At 36.7% G+C, this 22,192-nt stretch overlaps 1 pseudogene; it reads left to right on the top strand.

Annotated features, from left to right (window-relative positions):
- Positions 1-16,638: 16,638 nt before the first annotated feature.
- On the top strand, positions 16,639-17,663 carry LOC128068177 (histone-lysine N-methyltransferase SETMAR-like; annotated as a pseudogene).
- Positions 17,664-22,192: the final 4,529 nt, after the last annotated feature.

Here is a 22,192-nt window from a genome sequence, read left to right on the forward strand (position 1 = left end):
CGGCACTGACCTTGACTTCTGAATGGAACGGTGATGGCATTTGATCATGACTGAGGAAAACCTCAAGAAACTTCTGCTGGCAGCTTGTGCCACGGTTGCCACTGAAGACCCGACGACGGGGTCATACCTTTCAGAGATACTGATCAGTGAGCTGCCCTTAGGTTTGCTGCTGCTGACGACGGCGCCGCTCCTGTTGCCAGCCACTTCACTTCCAGAACCTTCAGTAACCAGATTCAGGAAGCTTTCCGCGAGTGGAGACTTCCAGGAATTACTATCCCAGTGCAGACCAGCGGCCTCACACAGAGGCATCTTATCACTGCTCTGTGGGCACCGCCACCCCACGCGACAGAAGGGGAACTCACCCAGTGGGTCTGATGCTATGACGCTGGTCTGGGAGTTTCTGCGCAAGCGCTCTGGCATGGTCTCGTATGACCACCTTCGAGAAGTCAGCCTGACCTCTGCTTCCGGAAAGATCCTGAAGACACGGAAAAGGAAGAGCAGACGGCGGCTCAAAGGTCGCGCCCACGTCTGGATTTCAGGGTGGATGGAGTGCTCCAGCTTTCAAGTTGACTGTTCCCCAACCCGAGATTGCGGACGGGCAGGAAGGCACGCTGGTCCCCTCTGCATCTGGTCTGCTGCCACAGCTCCTCAGGGTAGGAACTTCCATGGAGTAGTCTGCGGCTATTCTTCTGTAGGCTCTTTAAAAGAAAATGGAAATAAGGTTGGTGGAAAATAAACAGTCTATTTATTTATTTTTTTAAAAAAAAGCTCAAACCATATAGCCCCTCTTGCACTTATTGTTAGTCTAAATAATTTGCTACAGAAAGCTCTCTTTCCCAAACCCCCTGTTTATTAGGCCACTCACCAATGATTGCTTTTTGGTTGTTAAGTCATCCAGATGAGAAAGATGTCTGACTCATTTTGGGTTTAGAATTTTAGAGCATTTATAAATACTTCACATAGTTGTGTGTATTTCGCTTGCTTTGCCTGGAAGTAGGTTTTGGCTTATGTGTCTCCCTTTCCAGAATGAAAACTGCTGTCAGTCTGCCTCATTCTTGAACCTAGATGAACACCAAGTACAAAGTGCCTGGTTCATTATGTTAAGTTCTGGTCGACTGAATTGCTATTTTGATATTAGAAAATTGCTTTTGAAAATACACCTTGTTTTGAAACAAAGCTATTGAGTTTATTATTTGGGTTTCAGAGTATCGAAAAGTAATAACTACTGCCAGAAAAAAGATTCCTTAAGGAGTGTATATTAAGGCAGTGCTTTCTACTTATACGCGGGAAGCATAGGAAGCATTTTCAAGGGTTTAAGACAGAGGCTGTTTGATGAACTCTGTGAATAATCTTACTCAGTTAAACCAACCTGGGAACCACTATAGTCTCCTTTTCTCATCTAAAAAATCAAAGGACTGAATTAGGTGATTTTTCTGCTCTAAAATTCTGTGCTTATGGGACAAACTGCTCAATAATCTAAGCCTGGAGTCACATATCTCTGTCACAGCTCAAGTTTTTAATTTAGATCTATGACTTTGGGCCCAGTGTTTACATTTTGGGTCATGTTAAATTCTCTCATGAAAAGATCAGAGGGCTTAAATAGGTTATTTGTCTGTGAAATTCTATAACACTTATACTATCAGTACTTGAATCACTGTAATATTTGTGGTTATGAAAGTGTACTTTGGCCACCTCATGTGAAGAGTTGATTCATTGGAAAAGACTCTGATGCTGGGAGGGATTGGGGGCAGGAGGAGAAAGGGATGACAGAGGATGAGATGGCTGGATGGTATCACTGACTCGATGGACGTGAGTCTGAGTGAACTCTGGGAGTTGGTGATGGACAGGGAGGCCTGGCGTGCTGCGATTCATGGGGTCGCAGAGTCGGACATGACTGAGCAACTGAACTGAACTGAACTGAAGTGAATTAGTTGCATTGTCTTATGGTGTTTCAGTTCTTGTGTGAAAAAGTTAGGGAGTTAAGGAAACATTTCTGCAATGTACAGGATTCTAATTCAGTAGGTGTTACTATTTGTGAGAGGGTGGTCTGAGATCTGTTATAATTCACAAGCTCTATTGGAAACCAAAGATCAGTATCAGGTATTGAACTGGAATTCTTGTTTCTCCTGTTGCAGATATTCTGATTTTCTCATTTTGAGACCATTAACAAGAGCACTTGTATTGATTTTTGTCACCTAAATTGCAGGAGTCAAGACTCAGAAGTTTTGCTCTGAAAGCCAAGAATTTAATCCAGTGTAAAACCAAATTGATGGACTATTTAGAAAAGAAGGTGATAGACACTGGGTATAATTTACTATAAGCCATAGATCATTCATAGTATTGATTAAGTTATAGTAGCACCCAAACACAAATTATTATTAGAGAACTTTTGGGATTATGAGAAGCTGAGTCACAAGTGCTTTGGAAATGCAAAGGTCTAGGTTATCTTTGTTTGAACACAAAAAAGAAGGTTAGGAGGTATTTAATTTCCAGTTACAGCAAACTCTTTCCCCTTAGTATTAAAAAAAATGTATGTCTTTTACATCTTTTCTTTCTAAAGTTGAGTTTCTGGTTGAGTTTTTGTTCACAAAAATGGACAAGGGAGCTTTGTCTAATATTCAAGAGTTTGTTTAGTAATGACTATGGAATTATAAACTAAAGGATATAAAGTTTACCATTAAAAACAATATTTTGAAATTATTCTTATAGAAAATTGCTTATATATATTTTAATGTTATGCCTGCTATTATGATTGTTTAATCAAAAACAAATTTGAGATAAATAAGTAAATAGATAAATATTTAAAGATAAATAAAATATAAAATTTGTTTAAAGATAACCAATAATTATCATTTTGCTATCCTAGCTCTAATAATCTAGTGTAGACCTGTGCAAAGTCCTTAAAATTAGAAACATAAAGGCTCTCTGTTAAGAAAAAAAAAAACATAGAACAAAAGTAGCTCTAGATTAAATTTAAAGTACAATGTAGAATTTTGATTATCTGTAACAATTATAAGAACAGATTTTTGCATCAGAACAGAAACTACAATGAGTGTGGAAACTAAAATTTGAAAGAAAAAGTTGAAAATTTAAAAAGAAGAAAAGTTTTTGTTCTAAATACAGAGTCAAGGCATTTTTGTATTGGTTACCTTCTTTATAGGGCTTCTCTGGTGGTTCAGATAGTAAAGAATCTGCCTGTAATGCAGGAGACCCAGGTTTGATCCTGGGGTGGGGAAGATCCCCTGGAGAAGAAAATGGCAACCCACTCCAATATTCTTGCTGGAGAATTCCATGAACATAGGAGTCTGACGGGCTAACAGTCCATGGGGGTCACAAAAAGGTGGATATGACTAACACACTTTCACACTTTACATTCTTTATATTGTTTTTTTGTCAGGGTTGGAATCATAGTATTTACTTGTGTTTCTTTAAAATATTTCAAAATTTATTGGAGTTAGACACGCCTTTTATTTCTTCTCATTTTACTGGTGTGAAACAGTATTTTCATACATTGCAATATTGTAAGTAACTGTTTATTTATTAATGACTATCTGTAGCATAATGCCAGGACACTAGGATAATCAATACAGGGATCAAAATACTGATATTCAGATACTTGAAGTTTGGGTCATGATTGTTTGATCCATCACTTAAGTTTACAAGTAGCATATTTGCAGTGCTTTCCTTAGGTCAATATATTCTTGAGATCACACAAAATCTGTGGTATCTGTAAAGAACAGAGGAGCTTTATGATAAAAAAAAATGTAAACATAGAAAATTGGAGCTGTGACTTGCTCTCAAGGCCCTTCCTGGCTCCAGCCCTCTTTCCTCAGAGGCTCCTCCACGCTGTCCCCTCACCTTCAGATTTACACTCCCTTTTGGCCTTCTTGCTCCTCCTTTTAAACCCCTTTGTCTCGCCTGTGTTCTTTTTGCCCTTTTAACTCCCTTAGGTTGCCTGTGAGTATTGATTCTCTGCCTGGCTTTGATTTCTTCCTAGGATAGTACTCCCAAGATCAGTCCTTTGGTCTCTGCACAGATGCTCTGTGACTGTCAGGCAACCACTGAATCGGCCCTGTTAGTGGCATCTACTTTTCTGGGAGGGAGCACGTAGCGTTACTAAGAATTAGGCTTTCTGTTAATGATAAACTCGACCTGAGTAAAGTTTAGTGTGAAAGCTCATAGAGATCAAGTATGAATGATACATTAATGGTGAATTTTGTGCATTTTTTAATTCTCAAGTGTATGTAATAGGAAAAAAAGATGAAGTTGATATTCTTTTGTTTTTAGTGATATATTAAGCTGTTCTTGCTGTATGTCGTTGTTGTTCAGTCGCTCAGCCATGTCTGACTCTTTGTGACCCCATGGACTGTAGCACACCAGGCTTCCCTGTTACCATCTTCCAGAGATTGCTCATACTCATGTCTGTTGACTTGGTGATGCCATCCAACCATCTTGCCCTCTGTCATCCCCTTCTCCTCCTGCCTTCAATCTTTCCCAGAGTTAGGGTCTTTTTCAATAAGTTGACTCTTTGCATCAGGTGGCCAAAGGATTGAAGCTTCAGCTACAGCATCAGTCCTTCCAATGCATATGCAGGGTTGATTTTGTTTGGGTTTAACTGATTTATCTCCTTGCTGTCTAAGGGACTCTCAAGAGTGTTTTCCAGCACCACAGTCTGAAGGCATCAGTTCTTTGGTGTTCAGCCTTTTTTTATTGTCCAGCTCTCACATCTGTACATAAATACTGGAAAAATCACAGCTTTGACTATATATGGACCTTTGTTCTTGCTATACCTTGTTTTATTATCTCCATTTCACAGTCAGCTGAAACAGGGTTAAATAAAACAGAACCTTACAAGTAACATAATTTAGATAATAGGAGATTTATTTTAAGAATTTGACCTTAAGCATTTATGGGAACTGGTTAAAGCAGTCTTCATCAAGCTTGGTTTTGTGTCTGGGGTCAGAGTCTAAATCCAGCAAGGCTGGCAGTCAGGAAGGGAAGGTGATGTTAAGTTGGGCAGAGGATGAAATAGGTGGAGCCCATGAGGATGAACTGAAACTTCCTCTTTCTCTCTATCTCCAGGACTTGAACTTTGCTGAGGAGATCTCTTCCAGAACGTGGTGTCCTTTAGCACAAGACTAACCAAGCGTTTGGCCCGACAAGGATCCTGCAGGACCCGCAGAAGCTGCAGGCAGACTTGTGTCCCACACCACCCTGGCGAGCCAGCAGGTAAGGGATGGCAGCTGTGTGTGTAAACTGTATCCCTGCTGGGTATTCCAAACTGATCTTTCAAGCGTAAAATGCTTGCAGCTGCTGCTGCAAGCCTACCAGCTCTTGCACAAATGATCTTTGTGATTGCAATAACTCACTACTGTACAAGGAGGTGCTGGGAAACAGAACTTCAGGATAGCTAATATCCACCCAACTGCATGTACAGTTTGCTGTATACACTTACATGTCCACAAACTGGCTGTAAAAGTTTTCGTTGTGCTCCCTAATTTGGTATTATACAACATTGATTTTTACATTGTTGCTTTCTCTTCAGTGTAAAATTATACCTCATTATCCCATTTTGGTCTTAACTTGCATTTCTATAATTAGTGATAGGTTGAACATATCTTTTTATGTGTACTGACCATTTGTGTTTCCTTTTCTGTGAAAATGCTTATGGATGTCTCTTGCCTTTTCTTTCTCATCTTCTGTTTATTGATTCAGTGGAGAGCTTCCTATTTTCTTACTGTTTACTGTTTGTTGGTATTTGATTTGCTATCATTGGCTAATTTGTGATTTTTGTTTTCACAAATGGCAACCCACTCTAGAACTCTTGCCAGGAAAATCCCATGGACGGATAGAGGAGACTGGTAGGCTAAAGTCCATAGGGTTGCAACGAGTTGGACGCGACTGAGCTACTTCACTTTCACTTTTCTTTCACTTTTAGTGAACACGTTTCTTTTAAAAATTTCACAGTGATGAATTTTAAAGTATTCTTAATATAATTATATTTGATATGCTTATGAAATTCTTCCCTATGCTAAGATCATGAAAGCACTCCAAAACTTTCACATATTCGTGTCATACTTTCCCATTCTAAAGTGTGCTTTGAGATCGGGTTCCAAGTACCATCATCATTGTTTGTCTCATGTGGAAAACCAATTGTCTCAACATTCATTACTGAAATATCTTTCCTTTTTTATAATCTATAATGCGATTTACATCAAGTTTCTTGATTTCACATCGAGGTTCTATTCAACTGCCATAGCCATACAGTAAACCTTCATAACAGTTCTTAATGGAGTATGTTGGTAATTACTGACCATGTGTGCTTACATACTAAGTCACTTCAGTTGTGTCTGATTCTTTGTGACTCTATGGACCATAGCCCAATAGGCTTCTCTGACCATGGGATTCTCCAGGCAAGAATACTGGAGTGGATTGCCATGCCCTCCTCCAGGGGATATTCCCAACGCAGGGGTCAAACCTGTGTATCCTGCGACTCCTGCATTGCAGGCAAATTCTTTATCACTGAGCCACAAGGGAAGCCCAATTATTGACCATAGGGTCTCTCAAATAAATGTTGAAATTATAATAACAAATAACAAATAATTGTATTAGAATTTCTATTGGAATTGCATTAAATGTGTAAGTCAATTTGGATTGAACTAATGTATTACAGTGTTTTATCTTCACATGTAGAATATCTGTCCAATTATTATAATGAGTTCTAATATTATATAAAACTTTATTATTTGTAGGCAGGAAGCTCTTTTTTAATTTTCTTAGGATTGTTTTTAAGTAGCAAAGAGACTATTTTTTGTTAAAGAAGATTGCATCTAATAATGAAAAATCTTTAATCTCTAATAATGAAAAAAATCTAATCTTTATTTTCAATTATTCCATTTTTAATTTCTTTTTCTGGCCTTATTATAGTGTTTATAGTCTCTGGTAAAATCTTATTTTTTTATCATGATAAAAACTCTTAACAAGATTTACCATTTTAGCTTTTTTAAGTGTACAATATTGTTAAGTTTATGTACATTGTTGTGCAACTGATTTCTATAAATTTTTCATCTTAAAAAACTGAAACTGTGTATCTTTTGAAAAACGACTTTCATTTTCCCCTTTCTCCCACAGTTCCTGCAAATACCACTCTCTACTTTCTATTTGTAAGACTTTGACCATTTCAGATACCTCAATATAAGTGGGCTCATGCAGCATTTTGTTTTACTGTGGTTGGCTTATTTAACTTAGCATAATGTCCTCAAGTTTCATCTATATAGGATCTCCTTTTCCTCGGATGAATAATACTTTATTATTTGAGTATTCTCCATTTATTTATCCATTCATCTATCAGTGGATCCTTGGGTTGCTTTCTCCTTTTGGCTATTGTGAATAAGGCTGCAGTGAATCTATATATGCAAATATCTCTTGAGATCCTATTTTCAATTCTTGTAGATATACACAAAAAGTGAAATTGCTGAATCATGTGGTAAATCTGTGTTTAATTTTTTGAGGATTCTCCATACTGCTTTCTATAGCAGTTACATCATTTTATATTTTCTCAACTATAGTTCAAATTCTTTACTGCTTTATCAGTGCTTGTTCTTTTTTTTTTTTTGACAGTAAGCATATGATTTACATATTTACATTGATTTACATATCTGGTAATTAGTAACACTGAGCATCTTTTCATATGCTTGATGACCATTTATATCTCTTCTTTGAAGTAACAACTGTTCAAGTTCTTTGCCTATTTTTTAATTGGATTATTTGAGTTTCTGGGTTGTTATTGTTCAGTAATAGAGTTCTTTTAAAAAAAAAAATACGTTCTAGATATAAAACTCCTTATCAGATATATGGTTGCAAATATTTTCTCCCATTCCATAGGTTGCTTTTTCTGCCCTGTTGATTATTTCCTATAATATGTACAGTTTTTAGGGCTTCCTAGGTGGCACTAGTGGTAGAGAACTGGCTTGCCAATGCAGGAGAAATAAGTGATGTGGGTTCAATCCCTGGGTCAGGAAGATCTCCTGGAGGAGGGCATGGTACCCCTTCTGGTATTCTTGCCTGGAGAATCCCATGGACAGAGAAACCTGGCAGGTTACAGTTCATGGGGTCGCAAAGAGATGGACATGACTAAAGCGACTTAGCATGCTCACACAGGTTTTAAGTTTGATGTAGTCCCATTTACCTTTTTACTTTTGTTGCCTGTGCTTTTACCTTATGCAAGATATCATTGCCATCCAATGTCACACAGATTTTCCTCTATAATTTCTTCTAGGAGTTCATAGTTTGAGGTCTCATGTTTAGATCTTTAATTCATTTTGAGTTAATTTTTGTGTATAGTATAAGAGTCCAAAATAAGTTCTTGGCATGTGTATATACAGTTTTCCCAGCACCATCTGTTAAAAAGACTGTCCATTTCCTATTGTGTGAACTTATCTCTCTCAGCAAAGATCATTTGCCAGTTTCTTTCCAGGCTCTCTTTTCTTTTCATTCGTATATATATCTGTTTTTTATGCCAGTGCCATACTGTTTTGTTTACTTAGGTGTGAAATATATTTTGAAATCAGGAAGTATGATGCAACCACTTTTTTATTCTTTCTTAAAATTCTTTTGGCTCTTTGGGGTTCTTTTGATTCCTGATGAATTTTAGATTTCTTTATTTCAGTTTCTACAAACAGTATCATTGTGTTTTGCTAGGTATTGCATTGACTCTATAGATTATTTTGGATAGTATGTGCATTTTAACGACACTAAGTTTTCCAATCCGTGAACACAAAATATTTTCCCACTTATTTGTGTCAGTGTTTCAGCCTTATTTTGTAGTTTTCAGTGTACAAGTCTTTCATTTCCTTAGTTTATTCTTAAGTATTTTCTTATTTTTGGTGCTACTGTAAAAGAAATTATTTCTTAATTTCCTTATTAAATTGCTCATTGTTAGTGTGTGGAAATGCTACTATTTTTTGTATACATTGAGTTTTATCATTTTTATTGCTCTTCTCATAATATCAACTCTGACTTCAGATATTTTATCTAATTTGTTTTTTTCCCCTCATAATTTCTGTTCTTTTGTTTATCACATTTTTCTTCTTTCATTTAAAAGCTTTTTATTTTAGCTTTTTATGATTTATTTTCAGGTGATCAATTTTACCTGTATTACAGATTTTGATGTTATATTGTCATGCCTGCATGCTGAGTTGCTTCGGTTGTGTCTGACTCTTTGCAGCCCTATGGACTGTAGCCTGCCAGGCTCCTCTGTCCATAGGATTCTCCAGGCAAGAATGGGTTACCATGCCCTCCTCCCGGGGATCTTCCTGAGCCAGAGACTGAACCCATGTCTCTTATATCTCTGTCTCTTGTATTGGCAGGCAGTTTCTTTACCACTAGCACCACCTGGGAAGTTCTGTCATCATTTAGTACAAAACACTTTCTAGTTGTTTTTGAAATGTTTTTTTTTGACCCATGGATTATTTTCATTATTTATGTTCCAAATATTTAAGCATATTCTAGGTATCTTTTGTTAATTTTCAGCTTATTCCTTCTTTGTCATAGAATATACTCTATGTGAACTCAAACAGTTGAAATTTTTTGAGACTTGCTTTATGACTCAGACTATGAAGATGATTCCTGATGCTCTTATACAAATTTCTATTTGTATATAATATCTGCATACTGGTTTTCCAAATTAATTAAAAATTTGTTGAGAACTTACCAAAAATTTTCAAAGTTGGATATACTTAAACTAGTATAAAATCCTTTATAAGTAAAGCATTTTTGTTGGCTTCTTTTGTATCCTTTTCAACTTAATCACCCTCTAAAAGCTTTGATAAATTCTTTCATCACAGGAAACCATAATTTTTGTTTTGTACATTATTATTTCATAAAATATTCCTCATTATTATAAAAGATTTATTAAGAGAACAAATATACAGTAAACTGTATCTCTTTATTTTCTCATGATAGTGATAGAAATTAAGATCTCTGTTACAAATTCATATTCAGTGCTACAATTAGAAAAAAATATAGCATATTAATTAAAATGCTTTTTTACAAAGGGTCTTGATTGCAACATTTTATTTCGCTATTAAAATCTATTGTATTTCACCATCTTGTTAACAGTGTCTGCCAAGAAGATAACTAAATGAATAAGATGTAAAAAAGAGTTTTGTGTGATTTCTCCATGAGTATTTCACCAAAATAACCTGCAAAAAAAGAATGAGGTATTGCTTTTAAATCCCTTAAGATAAAAATATAAAATAGCATCATTCCTGTAAAATTTAAGACTTAAAATCATACAAAAAATCAGTGAGTTATAAAAATGTACAATATGGTTGAACTCAGTCTGGTTCATCATATATTCAGATGGATCTGCAGGTTAGTTGTATTAACACTTACCTAATGTAATATTGCTAAAATTACATAATTATATCTTCATTTTGAAAATAGGAGAAATAATCTTAAATGTTGAAGTTGTTTTCCAAAAATTATACACTATCAAGTAGGAGGTAAGAAGAATAAGTATTTAAGTTAGTGGAAAACCTTTATTTTGTTTGCAGTCTTTGCTCTGCCTGAAGGATGAGGAGCTCTGATATCACATGAGTAAATTTCTTGTTACCAGTTAGTACCTAACGTTCTGTTGGCATAGACTGAATATGTGGAATTACTTTAACAAATAATTGTTTTTTGGAGAATTTTTTTAAATTAATTTATTTTTTATTGAAGGATAATAGCTTTACAGAATTTTGGTGTTTTCTGTCAAACCTCACATGAATTGGCCATAGCTATACATAAATCCCCTCCCTTTTGAATCTCCCTCCCATCTCCCTTCCCATCCCACCCCTCTAGGTTGATACAGAGCCCCTGTTTGAGTTTCCTGAACTATACAGCAAATTCCTGTTGGCTATCTATTTTACATATGGTAATGTAAGTTTCCATGATACTCTTTTCATACATCTCACTCTCTCCTCCCCTCTCCCCATGTCCATAAGTCTTTTCTCTATGTCTGTTTCTCCATTGTTGCACTGTAAATAAATTCTTCAGTACCATTTTTCTAGATTCCGTATATATATGTTAGAATATGGTATTTATCTTTCTCTTTCTGACTCACTTCACTCTGTATAATGGGTTCTAGGTTCACCCACCTCATTAGATCTGACACAAATGTGTTCTTTTTATGGCTGAGTAATATTCCATTGTGTATATGTGCCACAACTTCTCTATCCATTCATCTGTCGATGGACATCTAGGTTGCTTCCATGTTCTAGCTATTGTAAATAGTGCTGCAATGAACAATGGGATACATGTGTCTCTTCCAATTTTGGTTTCCTCAAAGTATATGCCTAGGAGTGGGATTGATGGGTATTATGGTGGTTTTATACTTCAGTATAAAATACTTCATTATTCATGCCTTGAGAACCCCAAAAGAGTATGAAAAGGCAAAAGAGGAACTCCGCAGGTGGGTAGGTGCCCAATATGCTACTGGAGATAAGTGGAGAAATAACTCCAGAAAGAATGAAGGGATGGAGCCAAAGCAAAAACAATACCCAGTTGTGGATGGCACTAGTGATAGAAGCAAGGTCCGATGCTGTAAAGAGCAATATTGCATAGGAACCTGGAATGTCAAGTCCATGAACCAAGGCAAATTGGAAGTGGTTAAACAGGAGATGGCAAGGGTGAATGTCGACATTCTAGGAATCAGTGAACTAAAATGGACTGGAATGGGTGAATTTAACTCAGATGACCATTATATCTACTACTGTGGGCAGGAATCTCTTAGAAGAAATGGAGTAGCCATCATGGTCAACAATAGAGTCCGAGATGCAGTTCTTGAATGCAATCTCAAAAATCATTCAGTATCACAATAATCCAAGCCTATGCTCCAACCAGTAACGCTGAAGAAGCTGAAGTTGAATGGTTCTATGAAGACCTACAAAACCTTTTAGAACTACCACCCAAAAAAGATGTCCTTTTCATTACAGGGGACTGGAATGCAAAAGTAGGAAGTCAAGAAACATCTGGAGTAACAGGCAAATTTGGCCTTGGAGTACGGAATGAAGCAGGGCAAAGGCTAATAGAGTTTTGCCAAGAGAATGCACTAGTCATAGCAAACACCCTCTTCCAACAGCACAAGAGAAGACTCTACACATGGACATCACCAGATGGTCAACACCGAAATCAGATTGATTATATTCTTTGCAGCCAAAGATGGAGAAGCTCTATACATCAGCAAAAACAAGACTGGGAGCTGACTGTGGCTCAGATCATGAACTCCTTACTGCCAAATTCAGACTTAAATTGAAGAAAGTAGAGAAAACCACTGGACCATTGAGGTATGACCTAAATCAAATCCCTTATGATTATACAGTGGAAGTGAGAAATAGATTTAAGAGACTAGATCTGATAGACAGAGTGCCTGATGAACTATGAACGGAGGTTCATGACATTGTACAGGAGACAGCGATCAAGACCATCCCCAAGAAAAAGAAATGCAAAAAAGCAAACTGGCTGTCTGAGGAGGCCTTACAAATAGCTGTGAAAAGAAGAAAAGTGAAAAGCAAAGGAGAAAAGGAAAGATATAAGCATCTGAATACAGAGTTCCAAAGAATAGCAAGGAGAGATAAGAAACCCTTCCTCAGCGATCAATGCAAAGAAATAGAGGAAAACAATAGAACGGGAAAGACTAGAGATCTCTTCAGGAAAATTAGAGATACCAAGGGAACATTTCATGCAAAAATAGGCTTGATAAAGGACAGAAATGGTATGGACCTAACAGAAGCAGAAGATATTAAGAAGAGGTGGCAAGAATACACTGAAGAACTGTAGAAAAAAGATCTTCATGACCCAGATAATGACGATGGTGTGATCACTCACCTAGAGCCAGACATCCTGGAATGTGAAGTCAAGTGGGCCTTAAAAAGCATCACTATGAACAAAGCTAGTGGAGGTGATGGAATTCCAGTAGAGCTCTTTCAAATCCTGAAAGATGCTGTGAAAGTGTGAACTCAATATACCACCAAATTTGGAAAAGTCAGCAGTGGCCACAGAACTGGAAAAGGTCAGTTTTCATTCCAATCCCAAAGAAAGGCAATGCCAAAGAATGCTCAAACTACCGCACAATTGCACTCATCTCACACGCTGGTAAAGTAATGCTCAAAATTCTCCAAGCCAGGCTTCAGCAATACGTGAACTGTGAACTTCCAGATGTTCAAGCTGGTTTTAGAAAAGGCAGAGGAACCAGAGATCAAATTGCCAACATCTGCTGGATCATCGAAAAAGCAAGAGAGTACCAGAAAAACCATCTACTTCTGCTTTATTGACTATGCCAAAGCCTTTGTCTGGGTGGATCACAATAAACTGGAAAATTCTGAAAGAGATGGGAATACCAGACCACCTGACCTGCCTCTTGAGAAACCTATATGCAGGTCAGGAAGCAACAGTCAGAACTGGACATGGAACAACAGACTCGTTGCAAATAGGAAAAGGAGTACATCAAGGCTGTATATTGTCACCCTGCTTATTTAGCTTATATGTAGAAAACATCATGAGAAACACTGGGCTGGAAGAAGCACAAGCTGGAATCAAGATTGCCAGGAGAAATATCAAAAACCTCAGATATGCAGATGACCCCACACTTACGGCAGAAAGTGAAGAGGAACTAAAGAGCCTCTTGATGAAAGTGAAAGAGGAGAGTGAGAAAGTTGGCTTAAACCTCAACATTCAGAAAACTAAGATCATGGAATCTGGTCCCAACACTTCATAGTAAATAGATGGGGAAACAGTGGAAACAGAGTCAGACTTTATTTTTTGGGCTCCAAATCACTGTGGATGGTGATTGCAACCATGAAATTAAAAGACACTTACTCCTTGGAAGAAAAGTTATGACCAACCTAGATAGCATATTCAAAAGCAGAAACATTACTTTGCCAAGAATGGTCCATCTAGTCAAGGCTATGGTTTTTCCAGTAGTCATGTATGGATGTGAGAGTTGTACTGTGAAGAAAGCTGAGTGCCAAAGAATTGATGCTTTTGAACTGTGGTATTGGAGAAGACTCTTGAGAGTCCCTTGGACTGCAAGGAGATCCAACCAGTCCATTCTAAAGGAGATCAGTCCTGGGTGTTCATTGGAAGGACTGATGCTAAAGCTGAAACTCCAATACTTGGCAACCTCATGCGAAGAGTTGACTCATTGGAAAAAAACCCCTGAAGCTGAGAGAAACTGGGGGCAGGAGGAGAAGGGGATGACAGAGAAAGAGATGGCTGGATGGCATCACTGACTCGATGGACACCAGTTTGAGTAAACTCCAGGAGTTGGTGATGGACAGGGAGGCCTGGCGTGCTGCGATTCATGGAGTCCCAAAGAATCAGATATGACTGAGCAACTGAACTTATCTGAACTGGTGGTGGTTTTATTTCTAGTTTTTTAAGGAATCTCCCTATTGTCTTCCATAGTGGCTGTATCTATTTACATTCCCACCAACAGTGCAAGAGTATTCCCTTTTCTTCACATCTCCAACATGTATTGTTTGTAGACTTTTTGATGAGTGCTGTTTTGACTGGTGTGAGGTGATATCTCATTGTAATTTTGATTTGCATTTCTCTAATAATGAGTGATGTTGAGCATCTTTTCATGTGTTTGTACTTTAGGAAATAATTTTGAAGTGCTAGCTCCTCTGTAATTAGCAGTGTACTCAGTGTTGGAAATACACACTAACTGAGACAGACAAAAGCCTGTCTGATATTCAGAGGTCTGGAGAAATAAGCCCCGATTTTGGTGCTTTCAAGGGTTGGTTTTATAATCAAAAAGATCATAACACATCTTCACATTACATTTTCTTTTCAAGAACATATTAGTAATTTTAAGTCATTATATAGAATGTGATAGTCTAACTTTATTCTGATATAAAATAATATATGCTTACTGAAGAAATGCAGGCAAAAGAAAATAAATATTAACAAATAATTCATCTAATCTTAACATTCCTGGGCTCACATTTTGTCCCCCAAATTAGCTTAATACTGAATGTGTATTTTGCTATCTGCTTTTTCCAGTTTCCATTATATTTTAAATAAATATAAAATTATTAAATGCTTCTTGTGGGAAAATTTAAAATGTCAACAAGTATAAAGAAGAAAAGAAACATTCATTATAATGTTACCATCCGGGGTCAGAACTTTTAATATTCGATGATTTTTTTTCGGTAAAATACATTTGTAATTATAGTATTTGAAATTTGCTGTATATAAAAATCTTTTTTTTTAATTTAAGCTTACATCATAGTCATTTGGTCACTTATTTTCCTAATTGAGGCTGGTAAAATTTATAAAATTCTGGTAAAGTGATGTTTGCTTATATATCTTGATCTCTAGTTGTGATTTTTTTGAGGGGTAACTTTGTTGAGCTGCAATATTTTAAAGCGAATGAATCTAAGAGTTTTCGGTGGGTAGAGTCCACACTGTCTTACAGATTTTCAGAATATTCTTAAGATCCCCAAAATCAGTGTCTTGTGAGATTTGTAGTCCTTTGTTCTGTAATTTTGGGTTGTAAAATCTTTTAGAACTGTTGTAATATTTTATACAAAATGCTATCTTTTTCTTTAAGTTTTATTTATGTGTTTGTAGTCTGTTCGCATTATTTCCCAGAGCTATTAAAATTCTTTGCTAGGATGATTCTTTCACTGTCATTTGCAGGGCAAGGGCTTTAAAAAAGGATTCTTTTACAATGTAAACATTTGGCTGAGGGGCTGGACAGTGCAGGTGAAGAGAACAGAGGGAGCCTGAAGTCCACTGGGCTCTTTTGTAGTCAGGTAGACAAGCTGGGTAGACCGTGAACTCTGCACAGATTCCTATTCTGGCTCTGTCTCCTACCAGATATGTGATCCTCACTCTCTCTGCATCAGTTTCCTTATTTGGCATTCCAATTATGGTATTTTTCAGCTCTAGAATTTCTATTGGAATCCTCTTTGTATTTTCTATCTTTTTATTCACACTCTTTTTTTTTTTTGTCTTTTTGAGACATTTTAGTTGCTTGTTCATGATATCCTCTGGCTCTTCGAGCATCCATCTTTGTGCATCTATGTCATTAGGAAATAATCTGAAGATTATTTTGAGGAAAAATATGATAACACATGTTAAGCACTTAGAATAATACTTGGTCTGCTCATAATGAATCCTCAACAAATATCAGCCTGTTGTTATGGAAGACCAGCCCTGACCCTGTCTTGGCTTTGGTGATATAAAAACTTTTGCCATAATCTCTGATGAATATTCTTCCTAAATGTATATAAAATTCCTAACCAACAATTTGGCTACCATTGCTATGAGTTGAGGTGAATCTTCACAGGACACCTGGTTTTATATTTATCCTTCACTGATCCATATATGATGAATCAACAGTAAATAAAATCTATCACAGAAATGACTAAAAGACTGTTTTCATGTTGGTGAATCAAGATTAGCCTTATTATTAGGTTGGTGCAAAAGTAATTGTGGTTTTGCATTGTTGAACTTTGCTATTTGATATCGGAATCATTCTTAAATAAATATGGTTATGTTATACATCATTTTAATACACATTTCTTGCTTTATATTTTTAGCTAATGACATTACTTGCTGTTTATTTTATATTTATTTTAGACTATAGAACTGATGTTAGACAAAAAGCAAATTTGAGTGATTTTCTCATTTGAGTTCAAAACGGATTGTAAAGCAGCAGAGACAACTCACAACCTCAACAATGCATTTGGTCCAGGAACTGCTAACAAACATACAGTATAGTGGTGGTTCAAGCAGTTTTGCAAAGAAGAGCCCTGAAGATGAAGAGTGTAGTGGCCAGCCATTGGAAGTTGACAATGATCAATTAAGAGCAATCATTGAAGTTGATCCTCTTATAACTACGCAAGAAGTTGCCGAAGAACTCAGTGTTGATTATTTTAAGGTCATCCGGCATTTGAAGCATATTGGAAAGATGAAAAAACTTGATAAATGGGTGTCTCATGAGCTGACAGAAAATAAAACAAATCATCGTTTTTAAGTGTCATCTTCTCTTATTCTGTGAAACAACAATGAACCATTTCTTGATTGGAATGTGTGATGTTTAAAGAAAAGCGGATTTTATGACAACCAGCAATGACCAGATCAGTGGTTGGTTTGAGAAGCTCGAAAGCACTTCCCAAAGTTAAACTTGCACCAGAAAAAGGTCATGGTCACTGTTTGGTGGTCTGTTGCCCGTCTGATCTACTACGGCTTTCTGAATTCTGATGAAACCATTAGACATCTGAGAAATACGCTCAGCAAATTCATGAGATGCACCAAAAACTTCAGTGCCTGCAGCCAGCATTGGTCAACAGAATGAGCCCAATTCTTTTCCACGACAATGCCTGACTGCACGCCACACAACCAATACTTCAAAAGTTGAACAAATTGGGCTATGAACGTTTGCCTCATCTACCATAAACACCTGACCTCTTGCCAACCAACTACCACTTCTTCAAGCATCTTGACGACTGTTTTGCAGGTTAAGTGCTTCCACAACCAGCAGGATGCAGAAGATGCTTTCCAAGAGTTCATCAAATCCCAAAGCATGGATTTTTATTCTATAGGAATAAACACACTTATTTCTCATTGGCAAAAATGTTTATTGTAAAGGTTCCTGTTTTGATTACTAAAGATGTGCTTGAACCTAGTTATAATGATTTAAAATTCACAGTCTGAAACCACAATTACGTTTGCACCAAACACAATGCTGTGGTAAAGACAGATTCTACTGGTGTCAAATGAAGGAGATGATCCAAAGACAGCCCAGAAAGTGTCAGAAGTCAATAGAGAAGAGAATCCTTATTCAGTAAGTACCCTAGGGTACTGGGTTACCAAGTGACAAAAGAACTGCTTAGAGTAATTTAAATTCTTACCTCAACATTATACATGTATTTAAATTTCATAAAGATCAATGAGTTGTATTTTTAAGTCTCTGTGAAAATTAAAAAGGAAATTAAAGTGAATTTTAATCAAAACTTTCAAATGACTATTTTCTAACATCTGATGTGATAAAAAATTAAAAATCTATATTTGAAATAGTCTGCATTGAGAAACATCAAAAATTTAACATTGAAAGACAGTTGTCAAATGTGACATATAATTAATGTTATGTGTAAAATGTCATAGAAATAAATAAATCATTTATTTATGATTAGTGAATTCTCAAAGAGAACGCATTCTAAAAAGACAAAAAAAAAAAAATAGGAGATGGATCAGCTCTTTGACATCAGAGTCTGTAGACAGTCTGTAGTTTAAGCTTCACCTAAACCATCTGAACTAGGAATACATATCCATCTAATTAATAAAGGGGCTGAAACTAAGGGAGATTCAGTAATTTGCCCAAATCCCCAGCTTAGTAATAATGGTGAAGCCATAGCTCTCCCTTTTATGTATGTGTCAAATTCAGTTTCCCTGAGAATCTCATTGCACAAAATAAAATAATAATGTAGTATTTTTATTTAGTAAAGAGTATAAGTTTGAAAATATTAAATCATACATAGGCATAATATCATTTATAAATTAAAAAAGAGAGATGACAACATGGCAAATTCTTTAATATAATATTAGGTTAAAAATAAGATACAGAATTCCTCCTGCAATGTCATCTAACTTTAGAATAAATGTAAAAGATCCTGTGCAGATGGTGGCTTTTGGTTGTTCTATTTTACCATTTTCTTCTATTATGCATTTTTTATAGTGAAACTATAAGAATCAATTTTAAAAAGGGAAATAAAAGCATGGTGAGAATATGCTAGTTAAAAAACCTGTTTGTATTAAATTCTTTCCATCTCTTCTTTACCAAAGCAACATGTCCCATTTTCCAACTTGAAATGTATCAAAGGCCACCTGGGCTATTTTTATATTCTCTGCCAGCTGGCACAATAGGAACATAGATTCATATTTACACAGGGGAATTGGGGGCAAGGGGTGACAGGCATTGCTTTTCCCCAGAGATGGGTTGTTCCTGCAGCTCCTCATGATTGTTAGCTGGGTGAAGTTTAACAATTCAGTCTTCTGATACATGCATAATTTGAATTTCATCAGTATTTGCCAGCCAGTGAGTATAAATGGTATAATATTAACAATAACATTCTCAATTTTACTGACTTAACAACTTTATGAAATGAAAACTTAACCATTCAATCCATAGTCTTCAAATGATTCTGAGTATCTCCAAGGTGTGCCCCAGGGACATGCATGTGACCCAGTTGAAGTACTCCTGGAAAATAAATGTGAATGCAACATTAACTTATAAATTAATACAAAGTATTTATAAAAGACTATATTAATTTTAATAAGAAAACAATAAATTAAATTAAAGTAATTTGTAGATTTAAATTTAAAAAAGTACCTAGATGTTAGGAAAATAAAGATGGTGCTGTATACATAATATCTTAGAGGAATAATGCTAAAATATTTAAAAGTGTTTGCTTTGAAATTAGATATTCTCTTCCATCCAATAACTATCTAAGGCTTAATGGATAATAGAGATACTGTAGTTAAATAATATAAGAACCAATGGGCTATGTCATACAAACTCTATTATAATATAATTTGGAAGTATCTTTTCCATACAATTACTTGACTTGTAGAGATCTGTAACCCTAATTTTTGTGAATGACAGAATCAGAATTTTGAGTTTACTTTATCTTGGAATACCAAATTCCATTTTCCTGTGCCTAAGATTACCTAGGCCTATGTAATCATACCACTGTTACAAAGAAATCACATTACAAAAAGTTAAATCTCTTTTAAGGGGATATGATTAGATGCTGTATTAATTCACATTACCTATTTACTCTGGCAGAGTGTGCAGATGACTGTAGTTCTTTTCCCTATAAAGTGTTCTGAGCTTTAGATAGTCCTGCCTTTGTTGTTTTCAGTCGCCCAGTCATGTCCAACTCTTTGTGACTCCATGGGCTGAGCACACCAGGCCTCTCTGTTCTTCACCTCTCCTGAAGTTTGCCCAAGTTCATGTCAATTGCATTGGTGGTATCATCCAGCCATCTTATTCTATGATTCTCTCTTCTCCTTCTGCCCTCAATCTTTTCCAGTGAGTCAGCTGTTCTCATCAGATGAGCAAAATACTGGAGTTTCAGCTTCAGCATCAGACTTTTCAACAAGTATTCAGGGTTGATTTCCCTAAAGATTTACTGGTTTAAAGATCTCCTTGCTGTCCAAGGAACTTTCAGGAGTCTTCTCCAGCACCATGGTTTGAAGGCATCAATTCTTAAGTTTCTGCCTTCTTTATGGTCCAGCTCTCACAACGGTACCTGGCCATAGCCTTGACTATGTGGACCTTTGTCAGCAGAGTAATGTCTCTGCTTTTCAACACACATTTTAGGTTTGTCATAGCTTTCCTGCCAAGAAGCAAATGTCTTCTGATTTCTTGGTTGCAGTCACCATCCACAGTGATTTTAGAGGCCAAGAAGAGAAAATCTGTCACTACTTCCACCTTTTCCCCCTCTATTTGCCATTAAGTAAATTAAAAGATGCTTACTCCTTGGAAGAAAAGTTATGACCAATCTAGATAGCATATTCAAAAGCAGAGACATTATTTTGCCATCAAAGGTCCGTCTAGTCAAGGCTATGGTTTTTCCTGTGGTCATGTATGGATGCGAGAGTTGGACTGTGAAGAAAGCTGAGCACCAAAGAATCGATGCTTTTGAACTGTGGTGTTGGAGAAGACTCTTGAGAGTCCCTTGGACTGCAAGGAGATCCAACCAGTCCATTCTAAAGGAGATCAGCCCTGGGTGTTCTTTGGAAGGAATGATGCTAAAGCTGAAACTCCAATACTTTGGCCACCTCATGCGAAGAGTTGACTCATTGGAAAAGACTCTGATGCTGGGAGGGATTGGGGGCAGGAGGAGAAGGAGACGACAGAGGATGTGATGGCTGGATGGCATCACCGACTCAATGGATGTGAGTTTGAGTGAACTCCGGGAGTTGGTGATGGACAGGGAGGCCTGGCGTGCTGTGATTCATGGAGTTGCAAAGAGTTGGACACGACTGAGTGACTGAACTGAACTGAACTGAATGGAGCTGGATGCCATGATATTAGTTTTTTTTTTAATAGTTTTTTTTAATGGTTTTAAGTTTTTAGTTTTAACCCAGCTCTTTCACTCTCCTCCTTCACCCTCATCTAGAGGCTCTTTAGTTCCTCTTTGCTTTCTGCCACTAGAGTGGTATCCACACATCTGATGTTGTTAATGTTTCTCCCACCTATCTTGAGTCCAGGGTGTAATTCATCCAGCTCAGCATTTCTCACGATGTGCTCAGTGTATAAATTAAACAAGCAGGTTAACAGCAGACAGCCCTGTCATACTCCTTTCTCAATATTGAACCAATCAGTTGTTTCACCTGGTTCTAACTGTTGCTTCTTGACCTGCATACAGGATTTTCAGGAGACAGGTAAGGTGGTCTGGTATTCCCATATCAGTCCTGCCTTGAAAGAGTTGCAAATTCATTTTTTCAAAAAGTCTCCTCTTCTGGGCATGCTGGGACAAATGGGTAACATCTAGGGTCTTTCATTATACTTCTTAAACCCAAAGATAGAGCAGCAACCTTATTTTCCCTATAAGAAGAAATCACCTCTAACACCAAAGCATCTTTTTCTGATTATTTACCTGGTTGCAATTTCAGTTTCCAATCTAGTGGAAACACATTGTGTCCCTTCCTGAAAATTGTCCCCTTGAATACTGAAATATCTAAACAATATGATCTAGGGTCATGGGGACCAGAGGCAAATATTTTGCTACTGAGTCATTAACTGCTGTTTCATTTGATTCTAGACTACAGGAGAAATAACACATATGGGATGCTGTATTAGTGCCAGGACCTGCTATTGCTTTATGTCTAGATCACACTAAAACTCTTTTTCTTGCCATCTTGCTGTCTTTCCAGAAGCAGCCAATCCAAATTGGTATTAAGTTGCTTTCAAAATTTAAAGACTTTACTAGAATATGTTATTTCTCCCTTAGAGTACAAGGTCCAAAAAGTATTTCCTCATTTTGAAGTAAATATCCCGAGGATGTTGATTCTCAGTTTTAACTTGATCAATTAAGCAGATTTTTCTGTTTTCAGAGGATATATTTCCCACCATTGGCATGTATATGTCTTATTATGGCCTTCAGGTTGGTTTCTACTTCCTTCTCCAGAT

The sequence above is a fragment of the Budorcas taxicolor genome, chromosome 24 (genome assembly GCF_023091745.1).
Source record: "Budorcas taxicolor isolate Tak-1 chromosome 24, Takin1.1, whole genome shotgun sequence".
In the NCBI taxonomy this organism is placed as follows: domain Eukaryota; kingdom Metazoa; phylum Chordata; class Mammalia; order Artiodactyla; family Bovidae; genus Budorcas; species Budorcas taxicolor.